This window comes from Sminthopsis crassicaudata, chromosome 2, assembly GCF_048593235.1.
Source record: "Sminthopsis crassicaudata isolate SCR6 chromosome 2, ASM4859323v1, whole genome shotgun sequence".
Classification (NCBI taxonomy): domain Eukaryota; kingdom Metazoa; phylum Chordata; class Mammalia; order Dasyuromorphia; family Dasyuridae; genus Sminthopsis; species Sminthopsis crassicaudata.
In genome coordinates, this window is record NC_133618.1 from 595182716 (window position 1) to 595200463 (window position 17748).

At 33.7% G+C, this 17748-nt stretch overlaps 1 long non-coding RNA gene across 2 annotated transcripts in view; it reads left to right on the plus strand.

The window, feature by feature from the left end:
* The window catches only part of LOC141558466 (uncharacterized), a 170401-nt gene extending 164149 nt beyond the window's left edge, over nt 1-6252 (plus strand). For both annotated transcript variants that reach the window (XR_012487076.1, XR_012487075.1), the window contains 2 exons: nt 3047-3106; nt 6221-6252. This is a non-coding gene — a long non-coding RNA (uncharacterized LOC141558466). The remainder of the gene's footprint in view (nt 1-3046; nt 3107-6220) is intronic.
* The last annotated feature ends 11496 nt before the right edge of the window (nt 6253-17748 follow it).

The window sequence follows — 17748 nt, forward strand, 5'->3', positions numbered from 1 at the left end:
AATGGAGGCCTCATCAATAGGTGTTTCATAAATTAAATAGTGATAAGGAGCTAAAACAAGCCAAAAAAAGAAAGAAAAAAGGGGAAAATAAGCATTTTTTAACAAGTAAGTCTTAAAAGTATATAATTTAATAAAGCAACAAAACATAATAGGTATTCGTGAAATTTTTCTTTTGTTTTTCATAGCATTTGCACTATTGTGTATGAAGTAAAAAAAAAAAAGTCTATAAAAATCCAGAGGCCAATCAGATTAGTATCAAGAATTTAATGCAATAGTTTCTAAAGAAAATACTCTCCACCCTAAATGCTTTTTGAAAGAGATAATAGAAATAGATTGGCAATACAATCTATTGAAATAAAATAAAAAAAATTTTAATCACCCAAACCTATCCTCAATTTTTCTCATTTTTACCAAGGGAACCTACTCCCAGGTACCTTGATTCATCCTTTTCTTAATCTTTTCCTCCTCCTCCAATTATATTAGTTGTTAAGTCTTGTGTCTTCTATCTTTATGATATATCTTATATTCACTCTCTCCTCCAACCTATCTTCTCTCCAGTCAACCCACCACTCAACTGTTAGAAATAGTTTCCTAAGCTTCTTCTTCAGTTACTCTCTATTGCACTCAGAATCAAATACAACCTTTCAATCTGGTATTTAACTTGTACAAATTGGTTTGGAACCTTATTTCACTCATTCTGTGTTCTAGCAAAACTGAACTAGTAGTGTCCTCTTAAATTCTTTATTTCACATTTAAGTATTCATCATTTTATGTATTTTTTCTATACATGTAAGAAAATTGAGGGGATTAGATCAGCAAGTAATAGTGGGTCTAGTTCAACATCTCCTTGTGAAAAAAATTATTCAATTGTGAGAATTAGGAGAAAATTTTATTATATTGTTTCAACCCAGTCCTTGGTTTTTGAGAAGCTGGGTCACCTCTACCTGTTGTTGAGAGATTTTGACCAGAAACCCAGTAAGATCCTAAGACTGATACAAGGATTTTTCCTGCAATTTTATTTATGAAACAATCCATATGTCTTATCCTAAAACTGGATTTATTTTGATCAGTTATTATTTCCATGTTCCTTTGATTGTTCACAAACACAGGGTAAGTGGGACAATTATTTTTTTTTAATTTCAGGAAATTACACCTGTTCACTCTCTTCTTCCCAACTTGAAAAATCTCTAATCTTTCCTCCAATCAGATTATCTGTTTCCTTTTAATTAATTGGCTTCATTTGACTAATTGTTTTTAATGTGTTAAAGAGTGTCTACCCCTTTATTCAGGGTTCAGGCCTAAGCTGAGGAGGTCTGGACATTGTTGAACAATCCTATTACATTGCTTAATAAATTGATATGCTTAGGAGATAGAATCTTCGTTTACTCAATCTTTTTATTTTTCACTGACATGCTTGGGATAGATACCCTCCTTATCTCCACCTTTCAAAGCCCTTGCCTTCCTTCAGAGATGATCTCTTTCCTCTCACAGAAATATTTTGCTAATTCTCTTGAGCCCCAGGTATAGTACTTTCTCTATCTTCAAATTACTTCAAATTTGCTTTTCTGTATTTATTTTATTTCACACTGCCCTCTGTACAATATAAGGGCAGGCTATGTTTCATTTTGCCTTTACAGCCCTAGAACCTTGGACAGAGCCTGCTACATTTACATGTTTTATATGTGTTTATTGAATTGAGTTGAATTATAAGGTAGAACAGGACAGTTCTGTAGGGCAGTGGATAGAGCACCAAGCCTCTAGTCAGAGAGACTCATCTTCTTGGGTAAAAAATTGGTTTCAGACACTTCTTAACTATGTGACTGTGGGCAAGTCACTTAATAGTATTTGCCTCAGTTTCCTAATCTGTAAAATGACCTGGAGAAGGAAATGGCAAACCACTCCAGTATCTTCGCCAAGAAAATCCCAAAGAGACTCATAAACAATTGAACACAATGGAATAATAACAACAATAAAATGCAGAAAATCATAATTATAGTTGTTGGGTTGACTTATTTTCTCACCTTTCTGAATGGAGTTCAAATAAAGACATTTTCCTGGAACTGTTTTAATATTCTTTTATATTTCACTGTCTATAGATTATTGAACATTTTAATAAAATAACTTGTTTTTGTATATGAATAAAAGTATTGACCTTATAAGTTTGTTGAAGTACCTATCAGATAACTCTGATAGCAGATAGGACAACAAGGATTATTTGTTTTTCATTATCTCCTCCCATTGGTATTGATTTCTTCTGCTAATTCTCTATAGCTTAAAAACTTTTTCATTCCATATAGCTTAGAGATTATGAATATTTAGTATGGTGATATCTATTCAAAATACTATTCTGAAATTTTCATAAATCAATGTTGTGTACACAATCATTGTGATAATACTCTGGTTTCAGTACAGTCATTTTCCTAAATTACCGAGAATATTTTGAAGTCTATGTAATATAGGAATTTGTCTTCTTTTTTGTGTAAGGAAGATGTCAGGTTTTTTGCTTATTAGCCAACAGTTGTTAATTCTGGCCATTACTTGGTAGTTTATTAGGAATTTTTTAAAATAGGTATGTTTTTTTTTTCACTTTGCAGGGATTTGTTGACCAGTTTCTATTGTTTTGTTTTGTTTGCATAATCTTCACTGACCAAAAATCCTGTAATTTTTGGTGGTAATGACCTGGTCTTGAATTGCTATGATAAATCACTTAGCTTTTCTTTAAAAAATTCACAAGATTGGAGATAGCCATGGTGTAACAAATAGAGCGCTGGACTCAGTCAGGAAAAACAGAGTTTGATTTCTTTCTCAGATAGTTAGTAACTGCAGGCCACTGGTCAAGGCATTTGATTTTTCTGGGCCCAAGTTTCCCATTTTATAAGATAAATGAGTAGACTCTCTTTTTGTAATTATTTTTACTTTTAAATGTATTATTATTAAAAATAACTAACATGTATTTAGTTCTTCCTAAGAACTTACAGACATTTCATTTGAGCCTCATAACAACCTTATTTAAAGATAATACATATGTTTTTATTCCCATTTTCAGATAAGAAAATTGAACTTCCAAGAAGTTGAGACACAAGTTTGGGCAGCTAATGTGTCAGAGGTAAAATTCAAATTCAAATCTTTCTGACAAGTCCAGTTTTCATATATATACATAGGCTGGTTCTCCAGAAAAACTCTTTTCCCTATATAGATACATTTATAGCTTTTGTGCCAACTTGTACTAAATTCATATAATCATAGTGATCTATTCGCTGAGGTTAGTTTAAAAAATTGTACTAAGTTGCATTGCCTGGAACTGAATAGAGGCACCTTGTGTCCCAAGAAACGTTTGAGAATAAGGTTGAAATTAAAAATAAACTAGGTATTAATCAATCATTTCATTCCCTTAGTGGCAATACTCTTTGATGAACTGAGTGCAGAATTCTAAGAGAAGCTAAGCCCAAAAAAATTTCCCTTTATTCTTTTCCAACATGGATTTTACTCAGTCTTACAATAAAATATGGCTTTTAAACCTTCAATATGATTCTTACAGAAAAATAAAAGTAGCATAATAAATAAAAAGATATGCTAATTATATAACATATTATATATAATGACATATAATATATAATATGATAATATATAATAATAAAATTAATACACATAAAATAAACTAGTATGTTTTTCAAGAAGGGTTAAAGACACTTAAGACTAATATGACTTTATTCCTTAATTAGACACAAATACTACTGTATATATATTCAGAGTATGCTGTAATTAGAGTTATAGGGAATTTGGAATTATAGACTAGTCCAAATTCTCCCAAGAGCACCACCACTACCTGACCTCTCTAAACTAGACCAACCGATTCCATCAGCTTCAAGTTATGGTGGAAAAAATGATAATGCATTTAAATTCTGAGCAACCAAACAAAAATTCAGAAATCACCCATCATCTTGTGGTGATGTGGAAGTTTCTAGAGCAGAGAGGGGCCTTCTTTTATGGGTTTTCCGATTCTTTAACATCATTGAATGTGGGCTTTGTGTGGATGTGATGTTACAAGGGAAGGATCTCAGATTATAGACACTTTACCAAACAAAGGGTAAACAAAGCAATGGGGGATAGCCTTCATTCATTTAACACCTATGTATACAACATTGTGTTAAGAACCCTTCCAGCAGCGAGGAGGTATAGTGGATAGAATGCTGTCTTTGGAGTCAAGACCTGAGCGCAGATCATATCTGAGACATTTACTAACTATGTGACTCTAGTCAAATCACTTATCATTTCTTAGCCTTAGTTTACTCATCTGTAAAAATTAGGATAATAATACCTACTTCACAGTGTTGCTATGAAAATCAAATGAGATAACGTATGTAAAGCACTTTGAAACACTTAAAGTGATATGTAAATGCTAGAAAAAAATTTAAAGAGGAAAACAATCTACCATATCTTCTCCAAACTCACAATTGTGGATAAATGTGAAGAGGGCCATGTAATTTTATATTTCATAGGAGCTACTATTTTTAACTCTGGGAGTTTTTTCAAATGCAATCATTCTGGGAATCTAAAGTCTATTATTCAAAATCCTTCCTAAACAGAAGAGGTATGCTTCTCCTATCACTTATGTAGGTGGCTGTTAAAGATTCAGAAGAAGCAGCTTTCCTAAGAGCTGTTGCATGAATATTAATACTTACACAATAAGTCTGCAGATGCAGTTTTAGCTTTTTCATCTGGCTGGCTGATTCACTGAGAAATTAACTGATTTGTAAAACTTTTTTCTTGTCAATACAGTTCTTGCCATGGATTGCAATGTGTGACTCTCTTGAATTTTCTATATTCCACAGCTGGTGCTTTTCAGTGAATTTTTTGGCACTGGAGTTACTTCCATCTGTGTCCACGTCCAAAATAATCAAAAAATTTTAGAGTTTATTTTTTTAATACATATTTTCCCTCTTAGCCTCCTTTTTTAATTTCCATAGATGTTTAGTCCTTCTTCAGCTTTAAAAACTATTCATTCATAAGAGGCAATGCATTTTAGAGATATTCCATGTATATGGACTCAAAGTCCAATTAACACGCTCAGTCATATCTTCGTTAGTACCACACCAGCTATATCCAATGATTGGGCACCTCCCTTATAAAACCTCACTTGCAAAAAGTGATGCAACTCAGAGAATTCAGATCAAAATATTAGATGCTGAGCCTACTTACATTGGAAGAGATGGCACCCTAACGGAAGAGTTACCCACTTTAACTCTGAAGATCATTTCAAGTCATCCTTTTAGGATGGTCTAAGTAGGATCACTGAAAAAAGGAGGGAAGGAAGAAGATGGGAAATGTGTAGAAACTAGAATTTCAGATGAGAGTCCCTTTTCTGTTCACCTTTTTACAACCTATTTCCTATTGTTTTCTGTATTTAATCATTTGCTGGACATAATTATTTCTATTCCTCAACTCACATCCAGGTCTTTCATTATCATTCCAACTGCCCTCATTACTTCTTACCCAAACCACTTTAAGTTGTCTCTCTGATGAGACTTTCTTTGCATAAGACACCATTTATACTGCTCTCAGGTTAATCTTACTGAAGAATGGATATGATCATGTGGTCTCTTCACTAAAATGTCATTGGTTCCCCTTGGCCTTTTTAATAAGGTCCGAACTCTTTTGTCTGGCACCTACAATTTGGCCAAAATTTATCTTTCCAGCTTTATCTACCACTACTGGTCCCTATAAAAATTCTGCCTTATGGCTAAATGGAATCACTTACTGTTCTTCAGTTATACCACAGTTTTCCATCTTTTGATTTTTGCTTATGCTGTTTTATGTTCCTGGATGACCTTTTAACACTTTTGTCCTCCAATTCTACCTCCCTAATTTCCAAAGCAAATGGTATCTCCTCAGCAACCCACCTTGAGCCCCTCAGCTGCAACACTCCCTACTATGAACTTTCAGAAAATGAAAATACTTTGCACATAACTTATCACACTTGCAGAATTTGTCTCTTTTTTTGTCCTTATGGAACCAAGGTACTGTCTTTGTCCTTTCCACAACTGTTATCTCCCAGAGTTCCTTAAAATAGTGTGATATATATATTTGATGTTTTATTAATATACTTGAATAAATAATTGTTGTTGTTTTTTCTTTGTTCTCAAAGAGTACCATGACATAACTTGAAAATTAATTGGATTTAAGTGAGAGAAGGCTGTAAAATCCTGATTTTCTCCTCCAGAACCATGTGGATCTAGTGACCAGATATAGATCACTGGATAACCTATCTGTGCTTTGAACCTAGCATAATTGCTTAATACTCGTCTGCTTGTTTATATTAAGTTCAAGAAGATAAGTATTCTTCCTGACCTCAAGAAGCCTACCTCAAATAGTCAGAAAGGAAGTGACCCACACAAATAACTGGCAAATAACAAATCCAGGGCCCTTCCCAATTGTTGGTCATGATAGCACATTCCAGCACTTCTCTGAATCCAGACCATGACAGCATTAATCCACATATACATAGAAAACAGCCAAATTTTGTAATAATTGTAAACATAACTCTTTTTGTCAACTCTGTGATTTAATGGGACTTGTGGTAGAGCTAGGCTTTAGAATATTTGCTCATGATACGACAGTAATCTTTTCCTAGGGTTTTACTTTATTTTGTTACATTTATCTAGCCCGCCAGATTCACACTCCCACAGTAACCATATGGGGGAAAGCCACAAAAGCTGTTAAGTACATTTAATTACTGTTTTCATGAGCTCATATTTTAATTATGTTTATTGATTCTGTGTATAATGAAATAGTTTTAGCTTTTCCAGAAAAATAGAATCAATATGCTGTAATTACTGAGCATTTTATGATTTTACATGTGTAATTAAAACTTTCATAAAATATTTTTTATAAAACACCCCCTCAACAGCCTCTACCCCTAATCCTGTAGTAGTGATTAGACAAGTTTCTTACTGTTCTTAGGTAAGCTTTCACTTTCATTCTACATGGATATAAAATAAGGTTCAGAGCAAAATATGTTTACTGTCAAATATTTCTGCCTTACAGCATCTTCCTTCCAAAACAGCAGAAAGCACATATTGTACCTTACATGAGGTGCTACAACACCACTCACAATGGTGCAACATAAATTTATACCTCTTAACAATTCTATGTTGCCAACTCAAAAAATCACTCCTCCAACTGGCAAGCATATGTATGTTGTTGCTAAGGGACACACACCTGAATCCATCTTTCTTTAATATCATTCAGGATTTCTCTTATTCCTAGATAATCTTTTCTATTTAGAGCTGAATAAATTTCACCCTTGTGTTTATTCAGAGACTTAATTCAGTTCCATTTTAATCTTATTCATTTCATTAATATCATATAGTGTTAGAGCTGGAAGGAAGCTTAGAGACTATTTGAGGTAAATTCCTTCATTTTACAAATGAGGAAACTGAGATAAAGAGAATCTGTGACTTGCTCAAGAGTATGGACCAGGATTCAAATTTCCTATCTCTGAATCCATTTTATTTTCACTTAGTAATTGTTGGTAAGGAAAAAAAGTCCAAATTACTTAAGTTCTTCCACAGATAAATTATCTGCATTACAAAGACAATCAGTCTATCCTTATAGTGAACATTTCCAGATCTATCTGGAAGGAGATTTCCCTTTTTCCTTAAATTGTTTTTTTCTATATCAAGGATTACGGGATTCTGGAATAGGTTGGTAAATTTCAAGATCTCCTGATTTCCTCCCAAATAGAACAAATTTGCACCTCATAGTGAACACAGATTGGTGAAAAATCAAGAAGACTTGGGGCAGAACGGGGTGGTCCTGATACAACCTGAGAAGATCTGAAGAAAGACCCCAGGTTGGGGATTAACCTGTCTGAAGTACATATACTTCCCAGAAACATCAAATGAGGACCCCTTAGGCTAACTAGGGGTGGCTCAAGCCTTGGCTGGAACCATAGACTTCCCCCGACTGTTGTCCAGTCAGGTTCTGAGACTGATTGGGAATCCCAGGCCCTGATGTGCTGCTGAAAGGGGAACCCTGGGCAAAAAGGAACTAGAATTCATTGAGTGCAAAAGTAGCAAGGCAGGGACACTACTGTCTGTAGGCACTTGGAGAAAGATGGAGCTCTTGCTTTGGGGTTTCTGGTCAAAGGAAGAGAAGCTTGAGACATCATTGCTTCACCTCACAATTAGAGGTGCTTACCATAATACTGCTTATTAAAAAGAAAAATGAATTGGCAAAGAAAAAAGAACTCCGCCATTGAAACATATAAGAACAGGAAATACTAGGGTTCATCTTCAGAGGACACTTTAATAAAAAAAAACAGTTTCTACCCCAAAAAGTAATGTGAAGCCACCCAGAGAGAATTTATAGAATAACTCAAAAAAAAAAGAATTTAAAAATCAAATGAGAGACATTGAGGGAAAACTAAAGAAATAAAAATAAAAACCATCCAATAAAAAAACTGGTACAGAATCTCAAAGATGAAAGTAATTCTTTGAAAATTAGAATTGGGCAAGGGGAAGCCAATGAAGCAATGAGACTAAGAAATAACAAAACAGATGATAAAGGATAAGAAAACAGAACAGAATGTGAAACATCTTATAAGAAAAACAACAGATCTGGAGAACAGATCAAAAAAAGAAAATATAAGAATAATTGAGCTGCCAGAAAGTTATGACCAAAAAAGAACATTGATACAATAATTCAGGAAATAAGGGAAAGTAGAAATAGAAAAAGTCTACCAATTATCACCTCTAAGATATCCTTTGTGGAAAACAGAAATGAATATTATTGCCAAATTTCAAAAAGCTCCAGATCAAAGAAAAAAAAATTTCAAGAAACAAGAAAAAAATTCAAATATGTTGGAGCTACAATTAGAATTATACAAGATGGCAGGTTCTGGAATCATATCTACCAACAATCAAATGAACTAGATGTGTGTCCAAAAATATCATATCCAGGAAAAGTATTTATAATTTTGAATAAGAAAAAAATGAACATTCTATATCAAGGATTCTTAACCTGAGGTCTATGAACTTTTAAAAATATTTTCTATACAGTAATAAGATTATGTGATGATCAACTCTGATGGACTTCCAAGTCAATTCCAATATACTTGTGATGAAAAGTGCCATCAGCATCCAGAGAACTATCGAGACTAAATGTGAATCAAAGCACAGTATTTTCACCTTTTTTTGGTTGTTTATTTGCTGGGTTTTTTTTTCCTTCTGATCAGATTTTTCTTCTGGAGCATGACAAATGTAGAAATATGTTTAGAAGAACTGCAAATGTTTAACCTAAATCAGATTGCTTGCTCTCTTGAGGAGGAAGGAAGAAGGATTAGGGGAAGAAAAATTTGTAACATAAAGTTTTACAAAGGTGAATGTTGAAAACTATCTTTGCATGTATTTTGAAAAATGAAATATTATTTAAAAATTTTAAATATATATATTCATATTTTTATTTGATATCTTTATTTAAATATAATTTTGTCTCCTTTGTAATATATTTTTTAAACATCAAAACAGCATTATGAGAAGGGTTGCCCAAGATGCTTTTCTAGTTCTACATCTTATAATTCTATAACTCTTACAAAATCTTTGCTGCTCAAATCATGCATTGTAAAAAAAGAATTCTTGTTAAGTAAAGAATCCTTTAGATGAGGGTTTTATTCAGTGCCAACTATGTGTCCCTTCATGAAGTATTCATGATATAAAGATATGAAACTTTGAATTAGCTACAAACCTATGGCCTTTTTTATTTCTTAATTCTTATTATATTTGGGAACATATTATTCTCTATCTTCCCATGTACCCATATTCTCATTAAATGATACTAATAAAAGTTAGCTTTTATATAGTTTTTTAAAGTTTACAAAGTGCAAAAGTCCCAAGGCAAATTTAAAATCAAGTTTTTCTGATTCCAAATCCTAATTTCTATACATTAAACCACTTAACATGTCAGATCACCACAGTTACCTATAGACTAATTTTCAGGATTCTCAAGTTCTAATAATTTCTTTACTAATCCATATTCCACCACAAATGTTGTCAAGTAAACAATCATTATTGTAACCCTGGCTTCTTTGGCCATGCCCAGTTTTCCTAATATGGAGGTGTTCTCCAGGGCTTTTTTTAGAGCATATCCAAATTGGGCTTAGGAGCCTCTCTGTACCCTACCATATCTGTGAGAGTAGTCGTCTTTGATTAGCTGTCTTCACTTTTTTAAATGATTCATCTGAGCCATTCAATCTTTTTAAGCTGCTCTTTTCTATGTTTTCTGCCATATCATTTTTTGGGAATGCTTATCTGTTGCATTCAAAGAGAAAAAAAATCCCAGTTCACCTACAGCAAAAACAGAACCATTGAGAAGAAAAAGAATATTCTTTCATTATTCTCTCTCTTTCCCAAGCTCTGAGAAACAATCTGGGAGTGTTGGTTTTTGTATGTGTTTTTGGTCACCATAATCATGGTTTTTTACTTAAATCAATCATGAATATTTCAAGATAAGATGATTAAATGCCTTGCAAAATGACATTCTGCCATTACTGAGGTTGAGAATCAATTGCTATAGAAATACTGAAAAAAAATTTCTTTTGATTTGGATGACCTGATCTGTGTCTCATATAAAGTCTTCCACAGATTTGGCTTGGTCCTTCAACAGCAGAGATAGTGAAGACTTTGATGGGATATTAACAACTCACTGAAGTCTTGAAGGAAAACAAGATATAATCTTACATATTACTTATTTGGCCTATAGATCTAGATAATAAGTGTGGGAGTAGAAAAGTATTCTTCAAAATATTTAACTTTATTCTTTTTTAAATGTATAATGAATATACAGAATCAAAGATTCTTGAAGTTAGAATGGGTTTCAAAAACAATAAACCCAAACTATACTCAAACAAAAATACTTTCTCCAATATATATATAGAAAGAAGTCTTCCATTTTCTTCTTGAATATCACTATGAAAAGTAACCCATTAGGTCCATGATTTAGGCAGAAAGAACGAGATCATAAATAAATTAGAGGAACATAGGATAGTTTACTTCTCAGACTTGTGGAGGAGGAAGGAATTTGTGACCAAAGGAGAACTAGAGATCATTATTGATCACAAAATAGAAAATTTTGATTACATCAAATTAAGAAGCTTTTGTACAAACAAAACTAATTCAAACAAGATTAGAAGGGAACTAACAAATTGGGAAAACATTTTTACAGTTAAAGGTTCTGATAAAGGCCTCATCTCCAAAATATACAGAGAATTGACTCTAATTTATAAGAAATCAAGCCATTCTCCAATTGATAAATGGTCAAAGGATATGAACAGACAATTTTCAGATGATGAAATTGAAACTATATCCACTCATATGAAAAGTGTTCTAAATCACTACTGATCAGAGAAAAGCAAATTAAGACAACTCTGAGATACCACTACACACCTGTCAGATTGGCTAAGATGACAGGAACAAATAATGATGAATGTTGGAGGGAATGTGGGAAAACTGGGACACTGATGCATTGTTGGTGGAGTTGTGAAAGAATCCAGCCATTCTGGAGAGAAATCTGGAATTATGCCCAAAAAGTTATCAAAATGTGCATACCCTTTGATCCAGCAGGGCTACTACTGGGCTTATATCCCAAGGAAATACTAAAGAGCGGAAAGGGACCTGTATGTGCCAAAATGTTTGTGGAAGCCCTTTTTGTAGTGGCTAGAAACTGGAAAATGAATGGATGTCCATCAATTGGAGAATGTTTGGGTAAATTATGGTATATGAATGCTATGGAATATTATTGTTCTGTAAGAAATGACCAACAGGATCAATACAGAGGGGTTTGGAGAGACTTACATCAACTGATGCTGAGTGAAATGACCAGAACTAGGAGATCATTATACACTTCAACAACAATATTATATGAGGATATATTCTTTTTTTTCTCTTTTAAAAAAATTTTTTTACATTTTATAATTATAAAATTTTTGACAGTATAAATGCATGAGTAATTTTTTTTATAACATTATCCCTTGTATTCATTTTTCCAAATTTTCCCCTACCTCCTTCTACTCCTTCCCCTAGATAACAGGCAATCTCATACATTTTACATGTGTTACAGTATAACCTAGATACAATATATGTGTATAAATCCAATTTTCTTGTTGCATATTAAGTATTAGATTCCAAAGATATAAGTAACTTGGGTAGATAGATAGTAGTTCTAACCGTTTACATTCACTTCCCAGTGTTCCTTCTCTGAGTGTAGTTGTTTCTGTCCATCATTGATCAACTGGAAGTGAGTTGGATCTTCTTTATGTTGAAGATTTCCACTTCCATCAGAATACATCTTCACACAGCATTGTTGTTGAAGTGTACAGCGATCTTCTGGTTCTGTTCATTTCACTCAGCATCAGTTCATGCAAGTCTCTCCAGGCCTCTCTGTATTCCTCCTGCTGGTCATTTCTTACAGAGCAATAATATTCCATAACCTTCATATATCATAATTTACCCAACCATTCTCCAATTGATGGACATCCATTCATCTTCCAGTTTCTAGCCACTATGAAAAGGGCTGCCACAAACATTTTGGCACATACAGGTCCCTTTCCCTTCTTTAGTATTTTCTTGGGATATAAGCCCAATAGCAGCACTGCTGGATCAAAGGGTATGCACAGTTTGATAACTTTTGGGACATAATTCCAAATTGTTCTCCAGAATGTCCAGATTCTTTCACAACTCCACCAGCAATGTATCAGTGTCCCAGTTTTCCCACATCCCCTCCAACATTCATCATTATTTGTTCCTGTCATCTTAGCCAATCTGACAGGTGTGTAGTGGTATCTCAGAGTTGTCTTAATTTGCTTTTCTCTGATCAGTAGTGATTTGGAACACTCTTTCATATGAGTGGATATAATTTCAATTTCATCATCTGAGAATTGTCTGTTCATATCCTTTGACCATTTATCAATTGGAGAATGGTTTGATTTCTTATAAATTAGGGTCAGTTCTCTTAATGAGACCTTTATCAGAACCTTTAACTGTAAAAATATTTTCCCAATTTGTTACTTCCCTTCTAATCTTGTTTGCATTAGTATTGTTTGTACAGAAACTTTTTAGTTTGATGTAATCAAAATCTTCTATTCTGTGATTGATAATGATCTCTAGTTCTCCTCTGGTCATAAATTCCTTCCTCCTCCACAGGTCTGAGAGGTAGACTATTCTCTGTTCCTCTAATCTATTTATGATCTCATTATTTATGCCTAAATCATGGACCCATTTTGATCTTATCTTGTCATATGGTGTTGTGTGGGTCCATATCTAATTTCTTCCATACTAAATTCCAGTTTTCCCAATAGTTTTTTTTTCAAATAATGAATTCTTATCCCAAATGTTGGTATCTTTGGGTTTGTCAAACACTAGGTTGCTATAGATGTACCCTTTTTTGTCCTTTGTACCTAATCTGTTCCATTGATCGACTGGTCTATTTCTTAGCCAATACCAAATGGTTTTGGTGACTGCTGCTGTATAATATAGCTTTAGATCAGGTACACTTAGACCACCTTCCTCTGACTTTTTTTAATTAGTTCCCTTGAAATTCTCGACCTTTTGTTCTTCCATATGAACTTTGTTGTTATTTTTTCTAGGTCATTAAAATAGTTTCTTGGGAGTCTGATTGGTATAGCACTAAATAAATAGATTAGTTTGGGGAGTATTGTCATCTTTATTATATTCGCTCAGCCTGTCCAAGAGCCCTGAATGTCTTTCCAATTATTTAAATCTGACTTTATTTTTGTGGCAAGTGTTTCGTAATTTTGTTCATATGATTCCTGACTTTTCTTTGGTAGATGGATTCCCAAATATTTTATACTCTCAACATTTGTTTGGAATGGAATTTCTCTTTGTATCTCTTGCTGTTGCATTTTGTTGGTGATGTATAAAAATGCTGAGGATTTATGTGGATTTATTTTGTATCCAACAACTTTGCTAAAGTTGTGAATTATTTCTAATAACTTTTTATTAGAATCTCTGGGGTTTTCTAAGTATACCATCATATCATCTGCAAAGGGTGACAGTTTGATTTCCTATGAGGATATATTCTGATGGAAGTGGATATCTTCAACATATAGAAGATCTAATCCAATTCCAATCGATCAATGATGGACAGAATCAGCTACACCCAGAGAAGGAACACTGGGAAATGAATATAAACTGTTAGCATTTTTTTGTTTTTCTCCCCAGGTTATTTTTACCTTCGGAATCCAATTCTTCCTTTGCAACAACAGCAACAATAACAAAATTCGGTTCAGCACATATGTATTGTACCTAGGATATACTATAACATATTTAATATGTATGGGAATGCCTGCCATCTAGGGGAGGGGGTGGAGGGAAGGAGGGGAAAAATTCAGAACAGAAGGAGTACAAAGGATAATGTTATAAAAAATTACCTATACATATGTACTGTCAAAAAAAGTTATAATTATAAAATTAATTTTTAAAAAATAAAATAAAAAGTAACCCATTACTGTATACTATTTCAAAGTTCGATTCTTTTTGTACAGCAAAATAAATGTATACATATATTGTATTTTAATTTATACTTTAACATATTTAACATGTATTGGTCAACCTGCCATCAGGGGGAAGGGGTGGGGTGAAGGAGGGGAAAAGTTGGAACAAAATGTTTTGCAATTGTCAATGCTGAAAAATTACACATACATATATCTTGTAAATAAAAAGCTTTAAAAAAAAGTAACCTATTACTTTCCAAGATAATTCTTTCCAGTTCTGAATAGCTTGAATTGTTAGGGATTTTTTCCTGAAACCAAACCCAAATTTTACCCTTGATTAACTTCCACATATTGCTTCAAGTTCTCATTCCTAGAATCAAGCCAGTTATCTAGAAAGCATTTATTAAGTGCTTACTATATGCCAGATATTATAGTGCCTGTGTTTACAAATATAGCAAAACCTTGAAGGAATTCATAATCTAACAGCGGAAGATGACAGATTTAGCTTGTGAAGATATGTTTTAAGCCTGACTCTGAAATCCAATAAATTACCTATCCCTTCCAGATTTGTGTCATCTAAAAGTTAAATAATCTTTGCCAAACATGTCTTTATCTAAATCATCAATAAAGAGGTTTTAAGCTACAAGGCCAAGAACCTTTATAATTCACTAAAAACCATACAAGTTGATACAAATCATTGATAACTAGCCTTGAATTCCAGTCATTGAACTAATTCTGAATCCATTCAATTGTTACTATTTTCTATTGCATATTTCTCTTTTTTTCGTTCTTATTAAGAAAGAAGACAGAAAGGAATAATATTTAAGTTCCTACTACGTTCCTGGAATTATATTAATTATGGTGAGGAATTATCTAAATAGATTGGTGTGGACATACAGGGAATTCACTAAACCACTTAACCTTGGAAGCCAAGATGGTAGAATAGAAGCAGCAATCAAGCAGAACTCTCCCAACATTCTCCTTCAAATATCTTCAAAATAATCCCCCAAGTCCAAAGGTTGAGGTGAGATGTTTTTTCAGCCTAAAAAAATTAGGAAGTTGGCAGGAAAGACCTATAATCCTATGATAGGAGCTGGCCTGGAGCTCACATGGCAGCAACACCAACAGACACAACAGCAAGTGCAACATCTTTGAGAGCAATCAGCCCAGAGATGGCAAGTGGGTCAAACAAATGCCTCAGAAAGAAATTCCAGGAGACCCTTTGCTGACACTGGGTGCAATTGGTGATAATTGAAAATTCTATTAAACAATACCTTTTGGGGTCACAGTTTCAAGATGGAAAGAAGGGCCTGTGTTAGGTCCTAAGGGAAAAGGAGCTCTGGTTGCAGTTCAAATGTAGAGAGAATCACTAATGTCTTGGGTCTACAAGAGAGAAGGGGACCTGGTCACAGTTCCAGGGCCAAAAAGAGTATTAGTGCATGGGACTGCAGGGAAATAGAAACTCTCCTAAATAAAGAGAAGAGCACAGAGCAGGAGAACTTTAACCACACCTCTCCCCATTTCACAACCATCTTGAAAGCACCAAAAACTTTCAGATCCCCTAGAACTAACTCTGAGAATAAAAGCATGAAAAAACCTGAAGCTTGGGAATAGTGTCTCCTCACACCGAAATAAACAGAGCCCAATTTTAATCTAGAGTTCAAAGTCAAGAAATACATCAGGAAAATGAATAAACAGGAAAAAAAAGAACTTAATCATAAAACTCTGTTACAATGGCAGAGAAGACACAGACATAAATATGGAAGAAAGCATAAAAACAGCTATATGTAAAGACTAATAAATGGGTTACATGGTTCTTTAGTAGTCAGAGACCCAGAATAGAGCTTTTAGAGCATTAATAAAGGTATAAATGAAGAATGTTGGAAATGAAGATGATTGGTTGGGATATTTGAGGACCTTACATTGTCATCATGGAAAATTATCCTGCCCCCAAAAAACAAGGAAGTTCTCCAGGAATAGGGAACTTTGACAGGTGAGCAACACTGAAGGCGATGATAGCCATTGTGAACTATAATTGACAGCTTTGCTTTTAATAGAAATGAGGAATTTAGCCTAATAGTTGAGCTGTATAGGAACTCAGCTGTGCAAAAATAGGGAAGTAGCTAACAGACTAGAGCCAATATTCTGTCAGCCTGCAAATAATCTCATACACATTTTGTAACCTACTATGATTTATAAGAATTAAACTACATATGTAATTTAAACATGATCAATAATTGACTAATATTTCACAGAGCCATAGTCAGAAACATACAAGATTTAACTGCTTTCAATTAAAGTATTGGAAAGCTTGGAATGTGATATTCCAAAAGACAAGGGAGCTAGGATTATAACCAAGAATAACCTCATAGCAAAATGAAGTATAATCATTTAAGGTGGGGAAATGGATATTAAGTGAAATAGAGGACTTTCAAATATTTTGATAAAAAGAGCAGAGCTAAATAGGAAATTTGATGTTCAAAGACAAGACTCCAGAGGAGCATAAAACAGTATACAGGAATGAAAAGTACAGGATTCAATGAATTTAAACTGTTTACATTGTTTTGGGAAGATGATGCATGTAACTCCTAATCATTATTAGAGCAGTTAGAAGGAGGCTACATAGGCAGAGGACATGGATTTGAATTTATTATATTGGGATGATCTTGAAAAAAAAAGTGAAGGAGAGAACAAGAGGGATGCATTGGGAAAAGGGGAAGGGAGGTATAAAATGGAAATTTTTTTTCTCTCATAAAGACACACAAGGAAAAACTTTTACAATGGAAGGGGATAAGAGTTGCAGGTAATGCTTAGACCTCACTCTCATTAGAATTGGTTCAAAGAGAGAAGAATATATGTATGTATATACACACATACATACACACACATTTAGTCAGATAGAAATCTATCTTACCTAAGAGGGATTTAGAGGGGAAATGACTAAGAGAAAGGAGAGGGGAAATGATAAAAGACAGACTAGATTAAAAGAGGCAATGGTCAGAAGCAAAACAGACTTTTGGGGAGGAACAGGACAAAGAGAGAGAGAAGCAGAATGGATTAGAAATTAGAATCCAACCATGTGTTATTTATAAGAGACACACTTGAAACAAAAATGCACACAGTGAAAATAAGGGATGGACATAGAGACTATTACTATTTACTAAAGTAAAAAGGAAGGCGGGGACAGCAAATCATGACCTCAGATGAAACAAAAGCAAAAATAGACCCAATTAAAAGAAATA